Genomic DNA, 13,797 nt, shown 5'->3' with positions numbered 1-13,797 from the left:
GGGAGTTGTCTAAGGGAAAGTGTAGAGAAATGACTGGAAAGGGCAGGAGAGAATGCAGTCAAGAATTCATTGTATATATCATAAAATTAAGAAAAGTATTTTAAGGAGGGCTGAAAAAGGTTGAGAATGTTGAAGGGGATGACACTGGTCAAGTTGCATTGTATCCATTTGTTGGATTTCATTTCAATAATCATCATTTTATGTGATCATAGGCACATAGCTATTGAGTCCTTGTGCTCTTTCAGTGTGCATTTCTTCCACTCTGTCCATGCAGGGCATGCTGTTACATGCATGTAGTAATCATGCATTTGTAGACTCCTCTAGATGAGGTAGAGTTGCAGGATTTCCTTGTTTAGGTCATCTTTTCAGATATTTTGTGGTATGTCTCATACTTTAGATTCACTTTTTGCTTTCCTTGTGGCTACAGTGAGGGTAGTGTTGGGTTGTCCACAAAGTTCACAGAGATGGTTATGTTCTCATCACATCTTGCAGCGGCTCAGTGTCTCAATGTGCATCATTGATTACAAGTCTGACTAGTGTTTTTCAGGTGTCTCACTATGAAGTTTCATTTCTACTGTTGGAATTGAAATCAAGCACGTTCTACTCTCCAGAGTTGGGAATGAAGGCTCAGCTGTTTGAGTGAGGAGAACCTGAAAGTATTTCCTTACAGACTTCCTTTATATAGGATATAAGTATGAGGGACATTTAATATCTCTTTTCTAGGTTATCATGCAATGCTGTTAAATAAAATGTTTGCTGTGTTGGCAAAGTTCATCATTGAGTTGAATGACTTTCCCTGGCCTCCCATTTCACTATGCAGGATTACTTTAGACTGGCCAATTTCAGAAGGATATAATTACTGATTATATCCTAGCTACTATTTTCAAGGATCCTCTAGTGCTATTTATTTATGCTACTACCTTCTTTTAATGGTGACTGAACAAGAAATTTGTGACAGGCAAAGTGGTTCACGCCTATAATCCTAGCTACTCAAGAGGCTGAGATCTGAGGATCAAAGTTCAAATCCAGCCTCAGACAAAAGGACCTGAGACAAAAGGACCTCCAATTAACTTCTAGAAAATGGGTAGTGGGGCTTAGCTCATGGGTAAAGTGGTAGCCTTGAGCTGAAGACCTCAGGGACAGAGCCCAGGCTGAGTTCAAGCTCCATGACCTACAAAAAAAAAAAAAAAAAAGAAAAGAAATTTGTGATAATATATGGCATGATGGGGAGGCTGTGGGTAGATATAGATAAAAACAATAAGGTTGTTCCATTAAATAATATGCACTATTAGCATAGTGCAATGATACTAGCCCTTCATCTATATTCAATTAGTAGAAAGTATGTCAAAATATTAAGTCATGCCACTCGTGCTGATGACTGTGTAAACCTAGCTACTCAGGAGGCTGAGATCTGAAGATCATGGTTCAAAACCAGAGCACAAAAGTCTGTGAGACTCTAATTTTTAATTAATAACCAGAAAACCAGAAGTGGTCCTGTGGCTCAAAGTAGTACAGTTCTTCCTTGAACAGAAAAACTCAGGAACAGAACCTAGGCCCATAATTAGAGCTCTATGACCAACAAAATAAAAAATTATCAATGCACATATTTCACATACAATTCATCATTATTAATATTAGCAATAATGAACTTTAAGAACCTTTTCATGAGAACAAGATGTTCCAAGCTAGATTTGTTATGGTTTTTCAGTCATATCCCTAGCCATGTCTATCTGATCATATAAAGTAATATTTATTGAAATGAACTTCAGGAAATGGAAACGTGCATTTCTAAAAAATTTTGTTGCTGTTTTGTTTTCCTTTTCTTTTGTGTTGTTTGTTTGTTTATCTGTCTTTGGGAGGGTAAGAGGGAGCACAAACGTGGTGAACAAATAATGAATAAATGCAGCAGCAAAACTGACTGGACACTATGTTGAAAATGAACTATACAACATGTGGATGGGATGAAAGGGAACTATTGGGAGATAATGAAGGAAGGGATGACAGACTCATTACCTGGCATATATCTGTAACCTTTCCGTATATAACCTTTAAAATAACAATGAAAAGTATAAACATCATTTGTCTAATTACAGATCAACAGAAAGAGATTTGAGATTGTAGGTGAAAAGAATCATCTCCAAAGGTTGTGGTGATCTCAGAAACCACAAAAAAGGAAGGAAAATATGAACTAAATTATGAAGATATTATGAGGCTGATTAAAGATGATGATACACACAGAGTCTAGAGATGAGAAGTCAGGCCTCTTACACTAGACACCTTTTCATATAAGACGAAAGTAGGAAAAGTGATTTGAAAATTGGTAGGTGGACAAAGTTTGGAAGTCACAGATTTCCATATGAAAATAATTTGTAAATGACTTATAATTGAAGATGTCAAAGATGACCAATGATTTACTTAAATGATGACTTGATATTAATCATTGTTCCTATGAAAATTAAGAGTGCTGTTAAGAAGAAAAAAAGAAAAAGAAAAAAGAAGAAAGCATTTCTCCACTTCTAACAAAGAACTACTGTGAGCATTAACTTGATATCCTACATGCATTAATTCTTTTTCCTATTTTGTTACTATGACTAGGCAACATCTTACATTATATCATTGTTTTATATTGTCATTGCTTTATATTGTGTTTCTTTTTTCTTTTTGTCAGTCCTGGGCGTGAGCTCAGGGCCTGAGCACTGTCCTTGGGCTTTCTCAAGGCTAGAGCTCTACCACTTGAGCCTCAGCACCACTTCTGTCTTTTTTCTATGTATGTGGTACAGAGGAATTGAACCCAGGTCTTCCTGTATGCTAGGCAAGCACTCTACCACAAGGCCAAACTCCCGGCTAGCTTTATATTTTCTTTTGTCATGACTAATATTTATGTTTTCTGTTAATTTAATGATTAAATTAGTCATATAAAATGCACATATTTTTCTAATTTTTTCAATTTATTTGATCATTTCATGATGTTTTCCTAATTTGGAACTATAATCCTACTGAATTATAATAATTAACTTTGATTTCTCAGTGGTTTGTAAGGAATACATGATGTTTGTATTTCAATTTGGCACTTCCATTGTTTTTGTTGTGCTAAGGTCATTCTACTTTGGACAAATTATGAATTTTTATCTAAAAATTCAGGATTTTAGCTAGATTGGTAGCTCATTCATGAAACCCTCACTAGTTATTCAAAAGAGAAGCTGATGATTTACAATTTCAAAAACAGCCTGGGTGAAACCTCATTTCTTTTTTTCTTTTAAAAATTATTTTATTGTCTGGGTAATGTATAGAAGGGTTACAGTAACATTTGTCAGGTAGTTGGTGCATTGCATTACTTCTGGCATATTGATATCCCTTCTCATGTTTTTGTCTCTGTTTCCCTCCCTTGCCCCCTGTCAATCATCTTGTTTCCCTGCGTTCCTTCCCTATTTCCAATAAACGAATAAATGTATATACGGTATTCCAGGTAACACAAAGAATGAGACCTAATTTCAACCAGTAAATCAGGTCTGTTGGTACAAGACTGTGATCCAAGGTACATGGAAGGTCTTGGAAGGCTTAAAGTAAGAAGCTGTTCCTAGGCAAAAGCAAGGGACCCTATCTGAAAACAAAACAAAACACTGCTCAAAAAAAGGCCAAGGATGTTGCTTAATGAGTAGAGCAATTGCCGTGTACGTACAAGGCCCTGAATTCAAACCCAAGTATCATCGAGAGAGAGAGAGAGAGAGAGAGAGAGAGAGAGAGAGAGAGAGAGAGAGAGAGAGAGAGAGAGAGAGAAAGAGAGAGAGAGAGAGAAAGAGAAAGAGAGACAGAGAGAGACAGAGAGAGAGAGAGAAGCCGAAAAAAATATAAAAACAATCAATATTTTAGAATTTATCTCTGTTGCAAGAATTGGATAGTATGAGCAAGGTCCTTGATTTGATCAGCACAACATACACACACACACACACACACACACACACACACACATTTACACACATTCACACACATGCACACAAATTTACAGGAATTTAGACTAAAGATATTATAACAAGTTTAATGTAATATCAACTTCCTCAGGATTTAATGTAAGTGTAATTCTAAGTTTAACTCTTAAAATACATATATAAGAATATACTATATATCTGACTAATCTTGAGGTTAGTTTTGATTGCTGATACAAAGGTTTTGAAACATATCAGTTTGTAGGTACACTGTACCTTGATCTATATCTCCCCTTTGAACTTAAAATACTTGCTAGGTAAGTGTCCTACTACTTGAGCAGTATTTCTGACCAATATTGCTGTGCCTATTTTTGAGAGAGGATATTTCCTCTTTTTGTGAGGTCTTTAATGCTTTGGTTTAAAGGACTTTAATGCTTCTGTGCAAGTTTTCCACAATAGCTGAGATAACAGGTATAATACCACCTCAGCTTTTAGTTGAGATGGAGTCTCTTGTAGTGTTTGTTTGAGTTGACCTCAAAACCACAAATCTCCAGATCTCGACCTCCTGAGTGGCTGAAATTATAGGTGGACAGTGGAACTCAAAGGAGAATATAAAATTTGAGAGCACAATAGTATTAATTATAAAGTAAAACTTAGCATATATAAGATCACCAAGATAATGAATATGTTAAAGACATGGGAACCTAGGTTAGTTCATTGCAGATCAATACTATGTATGTCTTGTAATAAGAATGAGAAACCAATACTAAAGAGCTGCCCTATGACCCAGCAATTTCACTACTTGGCATTTACTCAACCGTCCAGAAACAAGGACATACTAAATCCACTAGCACAATGATGTTCATTGCAGCACTATTTACCATAATGAAGATATGGAACTGACCCAGAGGCCAACAAGAGGTGGTATTTATAGACAATGGAATTCTATGCTGCCATCAAAAAGAATGACATCGCCCCATTTATTATGGCTTACTCAAAGGAAGTAAGCCATACTCAAAGGAACATAGGCTCAATGGTTTCCCTCATTTGTAATAATTAGTACAAACCTAGGACTCTCCTAGCAGAGGACTACAATAGCTCAAAACTTAGATACATAAGGCCATAAAGGATGAGGCCAGATAAAAGGACTTCCAGTATATGGAAAAAAGAGCCATATAATGTGTGATTGTTGTTCTTAACGTACTATGCGATTTCTCATTTCTTTTGTTGTCCCTTGGTTATCCTCATATTGTCACAGTATCTTACCTTGCTATCTGGTATATTGCATATATGTTTATTTGTTTATTTGAAATAGGAAGGGGAAGGGAGGAAAACAAGATAAGGAGAGGGGGTGTGGAAGGGAAATGGGGACAAAGACATGAGAAAATATTTACGAAGTAATGCACCTTTTATCTGGCAAATGTAATGTAACCCTTCTATTAATTAAAATTAAAAAAATAAAAATAAAGAAATTGATAGACAAATTGAACAAAGATCATGAAAGTGCGGTGGCTGAGAATTGATGCCTGGTCTAAGAGGACTGCTGACATTTATGGCCCAGAAAAGGGAAGGGTGACAAGAGTGGACTTGAAAGACCCATATCATCAAAGAGAGTTCCTCTGTCAAAACAGGAGCAAAGAAAAATGTATGAGCAAAGGTAAAAGGTTGATTGACTTGGATATTGGGAAAATAAAAAGTTAATAAGGAGGTATAGTTTAGAGAATAACAAAAGGGGTAAAGACATTTGAGGTTGGAAGAGAGAAGAGAATGTATCAAGTAATATTTTAAGAGTATAGGATTATATGATTAAAGAAATGTAGTGGGATTTATGGGCAGTGTGACCCATCAATTTGTGGCCATAAAATTGAACATTCATCAATACAGCTGTTGGTTTTTTTCCAGTATCTTTCAGCTGCTCAGGTGTAGGCTGGCAGTAGGAGGAGAGAAGAATTGAACCAAAGCTTCAATTTGACAGGTGAGCTTGATAAGACAAAAACAGCCTGGAACATGAGGGAGTATGCTATTGAATAATTATTGCAATGACAAACTACGTAACCTAAGGGATGTGAAAGGGCAACAAGTGAAGCAAAGTCAGGTAAGCCATGGTAAAGCAAATAAACTTGTAGAGTAAGTGAATTGCAAATATTGTAATGGTTGAATTGCTGAACTGAATAATGTTGGATTGAGTCATGGTTGGTTTTATGCCATTATTGATTGAATAAATGTCTAATAGAGGAAGTGAGATGGAAAGATATTAAATGGTGGTCAGACAGTAGATTATTTGAAAAATAATGTTTTGGAGATGTTGCCAAGAGTGATAATTATTGACCAGGCCTTGAGAATGGTACATGAGGCAAAGTGGAAGATAGGGTTTAGAAAAAATGACCCCTTGGTCATCACCTAATACCACATGAATACCTCCATGGACATAGAAAGAATTGGGAAATATTATTTTATTTGTTGAACAATTTCATTGGAAGTGAAGACAATTGAGAAATCAAGTACAATGAAAATCAGTGGCTACAATGAACAGAAAGCCTGGGGTTTTAAAATAGGTACCTCACCCAGACGATATATACTCCTTAGAGAACCTTAAGAAAGCAAGAATGAATGTCTTGGAGGACTTAATTCTAATCAATTCTTAGGGTAACATAGTCTCCTGTCTTGGGGCTTGTGCTTATATTTTACAGTAGTGGCCTGGCTGTGCATGATTGTACTCAAAAACAAAGGAGTATGTTCCTGAAATGATTCTGTGGTCTGTTCTCAGCCCAAGGAGACAAGCACCTAGTCTAAATTGAATTTCAACTTTACTTAAAAATAGAAAGTCAATGTATGAGAGAATGACTGTATTTATTAAAATGAACTATGAAATAGTCCCAATGGCAGAGTGTCTCTTCTCATATTTGGGGATCAACAGTCTGTTTACTTAGGAAAGTCACTTTTGCTGCTAGCTTGATATGCTCTTTGGGATTTTTACTGACATAGTTGAAATTTAGCCAAGGTAATAGAGCATTTCAAATTCAACTGGAAGTAAAGCAGCTGGAATGCTGCCATGAAAAGCTTTCTAGAAGAGAAGAACAGGGTGAAGGTGAAATGGTCCAAGTACATCTGAAATCCTGGCATCTTTTACCTAGCAATAATTCAAAACACTCAGTTCCATTGCTGAATAAGCAAGCTATTAGGAAAACATCTTTCTCACTTAGGATCAAATGTAGAAACTGTCTACCCTCAACCTTTATTACAATTGAGTTTGTAGGAAGTTAAAAGAAGCAGGTAACACAAGAGAAAGCTTGTTTTAGACTTAGAAAGCCTGTGATAGAACTTACTTTGCAAATGTATCCATAGGATAAACACTCTTTGAAAAGTATTGGTATTAACAAGTATTGCATTGTAATTTATCATTTGTTGAGAAATTTATCAGAACCAAGAATGAAACATATTATGAGGAGTCTTATGAAAATATTTTACTTTGAGAATGTAGACTAATAGCATCAAACCTTTCAGCTTAAACCTTATATTAATTGCTCGTGGTGAAACAGTTGTTGCAAGTAATCAGTTTTGAAGTAAAAAAGCACTTGTCAATTTAGGAATTCCCCCAAATCCTGTTGATTCTTTCATGTACTTTCTACATACGCTTGTTAAGGCTGAAGAAGAGAAGCTGAGAAAATGTACAAATTGGAACAGCTATCATTAGATATTTCTAGCATAAAGCTAGAATGAATTATTAATTTGAAAATTTTTATGATTCCATAACCATGGTTACAAAGGAGAATTTGTATTATCTTACATTTCATCTATTTGTATTAACTCTGTAGAGTTTTCTAATTTCTGTTAATATTCTAGAAGTTGCTGGTTAACCAGACTGTCTTATGTTTGGGTTCCAAAACCAAGGAATGACTCCTACCACAATTGTGCTTACTTTTAAATAACATACAATGTCTTACACAACCAACTCAACTCAGCTGCTACTACTTGAAATATTAGCTACATACAAAGTTACTCAGGATGGTCATGTTTCTAGGCCAGTATCCCCATATAATAATCACAAGGTTCTGAGTTCACATACCAGAATGATTCAAAAGTAAAATCTTACATGGCCCCAAATTATTTTTGTGTCCTATTGTATATTTGATTGAGTAAATATAATGACTCAAAATAGGAAAGCTCATTTTGTTAAGCTCATCTCTAAAATGTGCCATCTACTTTTTTAAAAAAAATGAATGAATTAAAAAAAAACTTCTGTTAAATATAAAACAAGTTATTCTATTTCCCAATCCGAACTTTGACTCATTCTTCAGCAGTAAGGGGGAAAAAAACCTTCAACTGAAATGACATATTACAACTAAGAGTCTAAATTCTATGCCTGTTTTCATTTTCACAGAAGCCTTCCTGATTCAATTTGAAGATCAGTGTTTATAGAAACTACTGAGAAAATGATTCTTCCTTCCCAGAGGGCTTGAGAGCATTGGAACCATGTTTATCTATCTGGTATTGGGAAAGTTCTAAAGTCACAGAGAAAAAGTAATTGTGTCTAAATTGTTTTAATAGTTTTTTGCAGCAGGATAGCAAAATCACCACAACATTTTCACAATATATTTAGTTCATTACTTTTCCACAATTACATCACAGTAGCTAATTGTGATCAGCAAGGAGAGTTACCCTGATCTTCAGGTCTGCTGCATAATCTGTGACAGCTTATTTTGCAAGAGCGCTACCACTCATTTCCTTAATTCATTTAATAAATATGTTCTCATGCTTTCTGCATTTCCCTTATACTTCGCTCATCCTTCCTGTTTTAAGTATACTTCCTTGTACGTAGAGCACTTTCATTGTTAATGTGAAAATGAATTGGTCATTAACCATGAGTCCTATGTGAAAGAAAAATACCCAGAGACACCGTTGCCAAACAATTCTTAGTCTAATTAATGCTGCCAAAGAGGTTTAAGCAGCGATCTGTGGGAGTACAAAGCGGAAAAGAAAATGACTAAGAGGAGGTCTAAAATGTCTTTAGATATCAGATGTCTTCCTAAAATAAGCCCTAAAATTTTCATAAATACTTTGTCAGTCTGTATAGCTTACATAATTGCAAAGGCAAAACAGGTAGTGATACAAGATAGCAGATTAATATTTTCGTTTTCAAAATTGAATCTATTTTGCTTGCCAGAAGACATATGAAATGAGTCTATATATGGATATTACATTATATTTTTACAGTTATCTGATTTCTTTTAAATTTCTATCCAGATAAAGAAGCTGTTATTAACAGAGTGAAGTTTAAAAGATTGCTGGTAAACACTGCATTGGTAGGGACAAATGACTACAAAGTCCACAAGCAAAGAACAATTCATCCAAGAAAAGATATGACTCAGAACATAATTAAGTTCTTTAAAAAAGCTAAAAACTACAGGATGGAAGAAAGGTGACTGACATGAAACTAAGAAGAAAAGACAATGGGCTTTTCTCTCAATTATTAATTGGACTGGATTTAAGTGCTGACCTAGGTAAAAACATATCAAGGCAAACAAAATAGATCACTTTAAACAGTAAACTTAAAAGAATAATCTATAATTACATGCAGAAAAGCAGAAAGCCATGCATAATCATGGGAGTGTTTTTAAAGAAGTCTTTTTGTTAAATAAGTTAAATTACTGTATACCCATTCTAGGTAATAGTGGAAAAATTATCTATTTAAAAATGACATGTACAATCCTAGCTTTTAAATCGTGGAATACATATATGATGACAATAGAAAACTTAATATTTTACCTATACCTGATTACACAGAATTCTTTCTAGAAGACAATACTAAAAAGTGAACAGTAGTTAACTGTAGATAATTATGAAACTAAAATGGAGTGGGGAAAAGGGAACAGAGGAAAAATATTATATTCATGTTTTTGGCTTTGTTTAAGCTGTGTATGGATTTAACCAAGTTATATATAGTCATTTAGATTATACATAGTTATTTTGAACACTTAAAAAACTATATGAATATATTAAAAAGCATTTGGAAGTGTCCATATATCCCTAATCATTAATGAGCTAAGTAAAAATGGATAAAGAGCATTTCTGGTTAAGAAAACGATGGGTTTTGAAGATTGTCAAAAGTAAAAACGTCCCATGTGTATTTCTAACCAATGATGTGTTAAATTCACTATTAGTTGCTGTAAAGCTTTCTTTTTTTCATATATTTTTATTGTAATTAATAGAAGGGTTACATTGCATTCGCCAGAGAGAAGGTGCATTGCTTCACATACATTGATACCCTTTCTCATGTCTTGGTCCCCATTTCCTTCCCCTCCACCCCCACCCTCATCTTGTTTTCCCCCCTTCCTATCCAATTTCAAATAACCAAATACGCATATATCCAATATATCAGATAACAAAGTGAAATACAGTAAAAATATGAGATAACCAAGGGACAGCAAAAGAAATGAGAGATAACATAGTACATTAAGGACAGCAATCACTCATTATATGGCTTTTGTTTCTATATCCTAGAGGTCCTTTCATTTAGCGTCATACTCTAAGATTCTACCTCACTCCAGTTAGAATGGCCAGGATCAAGAAAACTAATAACAACAGATGCTGGAGGGGATGTGGCCAGGAGGGATCACTACTACTACACTGTTGATGGGAGTGCAAACTCGTTCAACCACTATGGAAAGCAGTAGGGCAGTTCCTCAAAAGACTAAACATAGAGCTCCCCTATGACCCAGCAATTCCACTACTTGGCATTTACCCAACCATCCAGAAACAAGGGCATACTAAATCCACTGACACAACAATGTTCATTGCAGCACTATTTACCATAGCAAAGATGTGGAACCAACCCAGATTCCCTCAGTTGAAGAGTGGATCAATAAGATTTGGTACTTATACACAATGGAATTCTATGCTGCTGTCAGAAAACATGACATCACCCCATTTGTTAGGAAATGGAAAGACTTAAAAACATCATATTAAATGAAGTATGCCAGACTCAAAGGAACATAGGCTCAATGGTTTCCCTCATTTGTCATAATCAGTAGAAACCTTGGGCTCTTCTAGCAGAGATTTGCAATAGAGCAAAACCTAGATACATAAGGCTGTGAAGCTTTCGAAGATCCAGTTTCCTACAGAAATCTAATGAATGCTTAGCAACCTCATTAGAGAAACAATGTCTCTAAAGTCAGGAGTCCTCAGGTACTTGGCAGTTTTAAGGATGCCCTTGAGTGAAGTCCAAGTTACATTCAAGCCAAAGGCATAAAAATATGACCCTTGAAATGTTTTATTGATTTCCAGGAATGAGGCCCCTAATGACTGCTCTACTTCACTTGCAACATGTTTTATGGATGTTTTTATTAAAGTTGATTTAATTTCCCTCAGCTCACGTGTTCTTGCTAATTCAATCATTTCCTTCAGTTCCCAGAAGCCCATAAAATAGAGAATTTATTATATAGTGCGTAACAATATACATTAGGGTAAATATATCAATGTGACTCCTTAGCCAGCACATTGTGCAGATCTGATAAAGTGCCACTATAATTACTAAATGAATCTGATGCACTTCATTATTTCACTGGCCCTGTTGGTTACAAAAGTTAAAATGATCCATGGGTGTTATCGTTGAATTAAAGTTCAATATTTGGGAGGGGATTTAGCTATAGCAAAGACACATTACTTTCATTTTGAAAGAGTTAATTGTTGGTGGCTTACAAAATTTATTATAACCACATAGAAGGCTGAGATCTGTGGATAAGAGCTCCAAACCAGCCTGGGTTAAAAAAAATCCAGGAAACTCTTTTATCCAATTAATCATTGAAAAGCAGAAAGTGATACAGTGCCTGTCTTGAATGAAAAAGACAAGCAATAATGTCAAGTCCCAAGTTCAAGACCAAGTATCAACAAACACATACATGAAACTTACAAGATGGAGCTTCCTGGATTACATTTTTAACCCTGAAGAACAACTTGACTACAATTGTTATGGAAACCACCTCATGAGAATTTAACAAATTATTTTTTTCTCAAAGCCACATAAATTTCATATTTGGGACTCATCCCAAACCCTTTGATCTAAGACCCATTTATTCTTCTGCACTCTGAAATGCATAATCAATATTGATTAGTTCAATTCTGATTTGAATCAGAATCAGAAAATGATGTGTCTGTTGAATTGTACATAAAATTCATGAAAAAGAATGTATAGATCACAGTCCTATGTCAGCATGCTAAGAAACATGGCCTGGGGCCAGTATCATGGGTCAAGATGAAAGGCAGCAGGTTCTCCTCACCAGCAGAGAAAGGCTTTGAGAAACAGGAAATTGTATGCTTATTTATGGGAAGATATTACCATTTGTGGAGGTTTTTAGTCCTTGGTCCCTCCCGACCTGCAGGAGGGATAGAGAGAAAATGCCCTGACCAGGATGAACAGATAAAGGACAGGGCTGACTAACTGCTTGCACCCAGAGAATAATCAGACTTGTCAGGGAGACCCGTCAAGGCAGGAACTCATTTATTGAGGAAGTACATTCAGCTAATATAGGTTGCAGGATCCTATCAGCACAAAAGTGGGCAGGGTGGGGGAGATCCACGTGTTTACTCTCCCTATAGGTCTCAGCAGAGTGATAAAACAATAATAGATTCATACCCAATGGTAATCAAGTCTCAGCAGAAAGTGATTTACAATACCGATGATATAGCTCAAAATTAGGCCTGGTGTTCATACATGACAGCTCATTTATTTGTGTGGTTATCTTACTCAGTAATACAGACTCATGGGCCAGCCTGACCTGCACTCAGCTCCCAACAACCATTTGTTAAGTTAGATGCAGATAGAGGACAGCAAGGGAACTTGTCTGGACAGAATACAGAATATTGGCTACAAACACTATTGCCATGGAGTTACAGATGCTTGGACAGTAAAAATAATTCCACAGGAGAAGTTGGACGGCTTGCATGGAAAAAAATTTACAAGTTTTAATATGAGCTCATTGAGTTGGTTTGGGTCAACTTGGCATTTGTAATAGGTCTTTCAATTTTACTCATTCATTTAGCAAATGATTATAGGATGAACAAATGGCTTTACAGCAGGAATAAAATGCTTTATGCTTTAGTGAACAAAAGTCTGTACAAATGTTAACACTGGAGAACTATAGGAAGAGTACTGAAAGATCAGTCTTCCAAAAGTATAAATCTCCTAAGGGTTTAGCCACTTGGAGAAAGATTAGAGTTTCTTGTATCCTCAGAATTGTAAGCAAGAATTTTATATTTATTTCAATTGTATTTGATTACAATATGCCGATTTAACACTACACAAATAAAGCATTCTGAATACAAGTTGTGACCTGAAATAAACGGTTCTCTAAAAAAAGTAAGCTAAAAACTAAAAAAAAAATGAATTAAAATTATAGAGTCTTGAAGGGTACATTTAATGATCTGATATACTTTCTGACTTAGAGTCAGACATTAATCTTCTCCTTTTCAATATCAATCTCCAAACTTTAAAAATGCTTCCCCAAATTATCATTTAAAGATAATAATTAAGGTTTTCAAGTGTCTGATAATTTGAATTGGTCCAGATTTCTAATGGTAGGCAAATATTTGTGGAAGTGGATAGAAAACAGTACAGCCTCTAGAAATTATTTCATCTGATCTATAATACTATAATAAATCTCTATAGAAACCAACATATTATACATATTACTTAAGTTAAAATGCAATCCATTATGTGAATTATGAAATTATATGAATATGTCAAATTCTTGAATTTAATAAATTCAAATGACATGTAAATAAAGCTATTTATTGGTAAGTGCACAGAAGCCTGATCCCAGTGTATGGCACATGCGTGTTAATCATATACCTCCAGCTGATTTACACTTCTAGTCCA

General features: G+C 35.2%; 1 protein-coding gene and 1 long non-coding RNA gene across 3 annotated transcripts in view; one reads left to right on the top strand and one right to left on the bottom strand.

The window, feature by feature from the left end:
- LOC150063493 (uncharacterized) overlaps nucleotides 1-8,636 on the top strand; it is a 29,739-nt gene extending 21,103 nt beyond the window's left edge. Inside the window, exons 2-3 of the long non-coding RNA XR_016535436.1 lie at nucleotides 5,826-5,898; nucleotides 8,305-8,636. This is a non-coding gene — a long non-coding RNA (uncharacterized LOC150063493). The remainder of the gene's footprint in view (nucleotides 1-5,825; nucleotides 5,899-8,304) is intronic.
- Nucleotides 1-13,797, bottom strand: part of Kcnd2 (potassium voltage-gated channel subfamily D member 2) — a 479,662-nt gene that overhangs the window by 198,988 nt on the left and 266,877 nt on the right. The gene's annotated exons all lie outside the window — the stretch shown is intronic.

This window comes from Megascapheus bottae, chromosome 5 (genome assembly GCF_031878675.1).
Source record: "Megascapheus bottae isolate mThoBot1 chromosome 5, mThoBot2.hap1, whole genome shotgun sequence".
NCBI lineage: Eukaryota > Metazoa > Chordata > Mammalia > Rodentia > Geomyidae > Megascapheus > Megascapheus bottae.
This window is presented reverse-complemented; position numbering and strand designations above follow the sequence as displayed.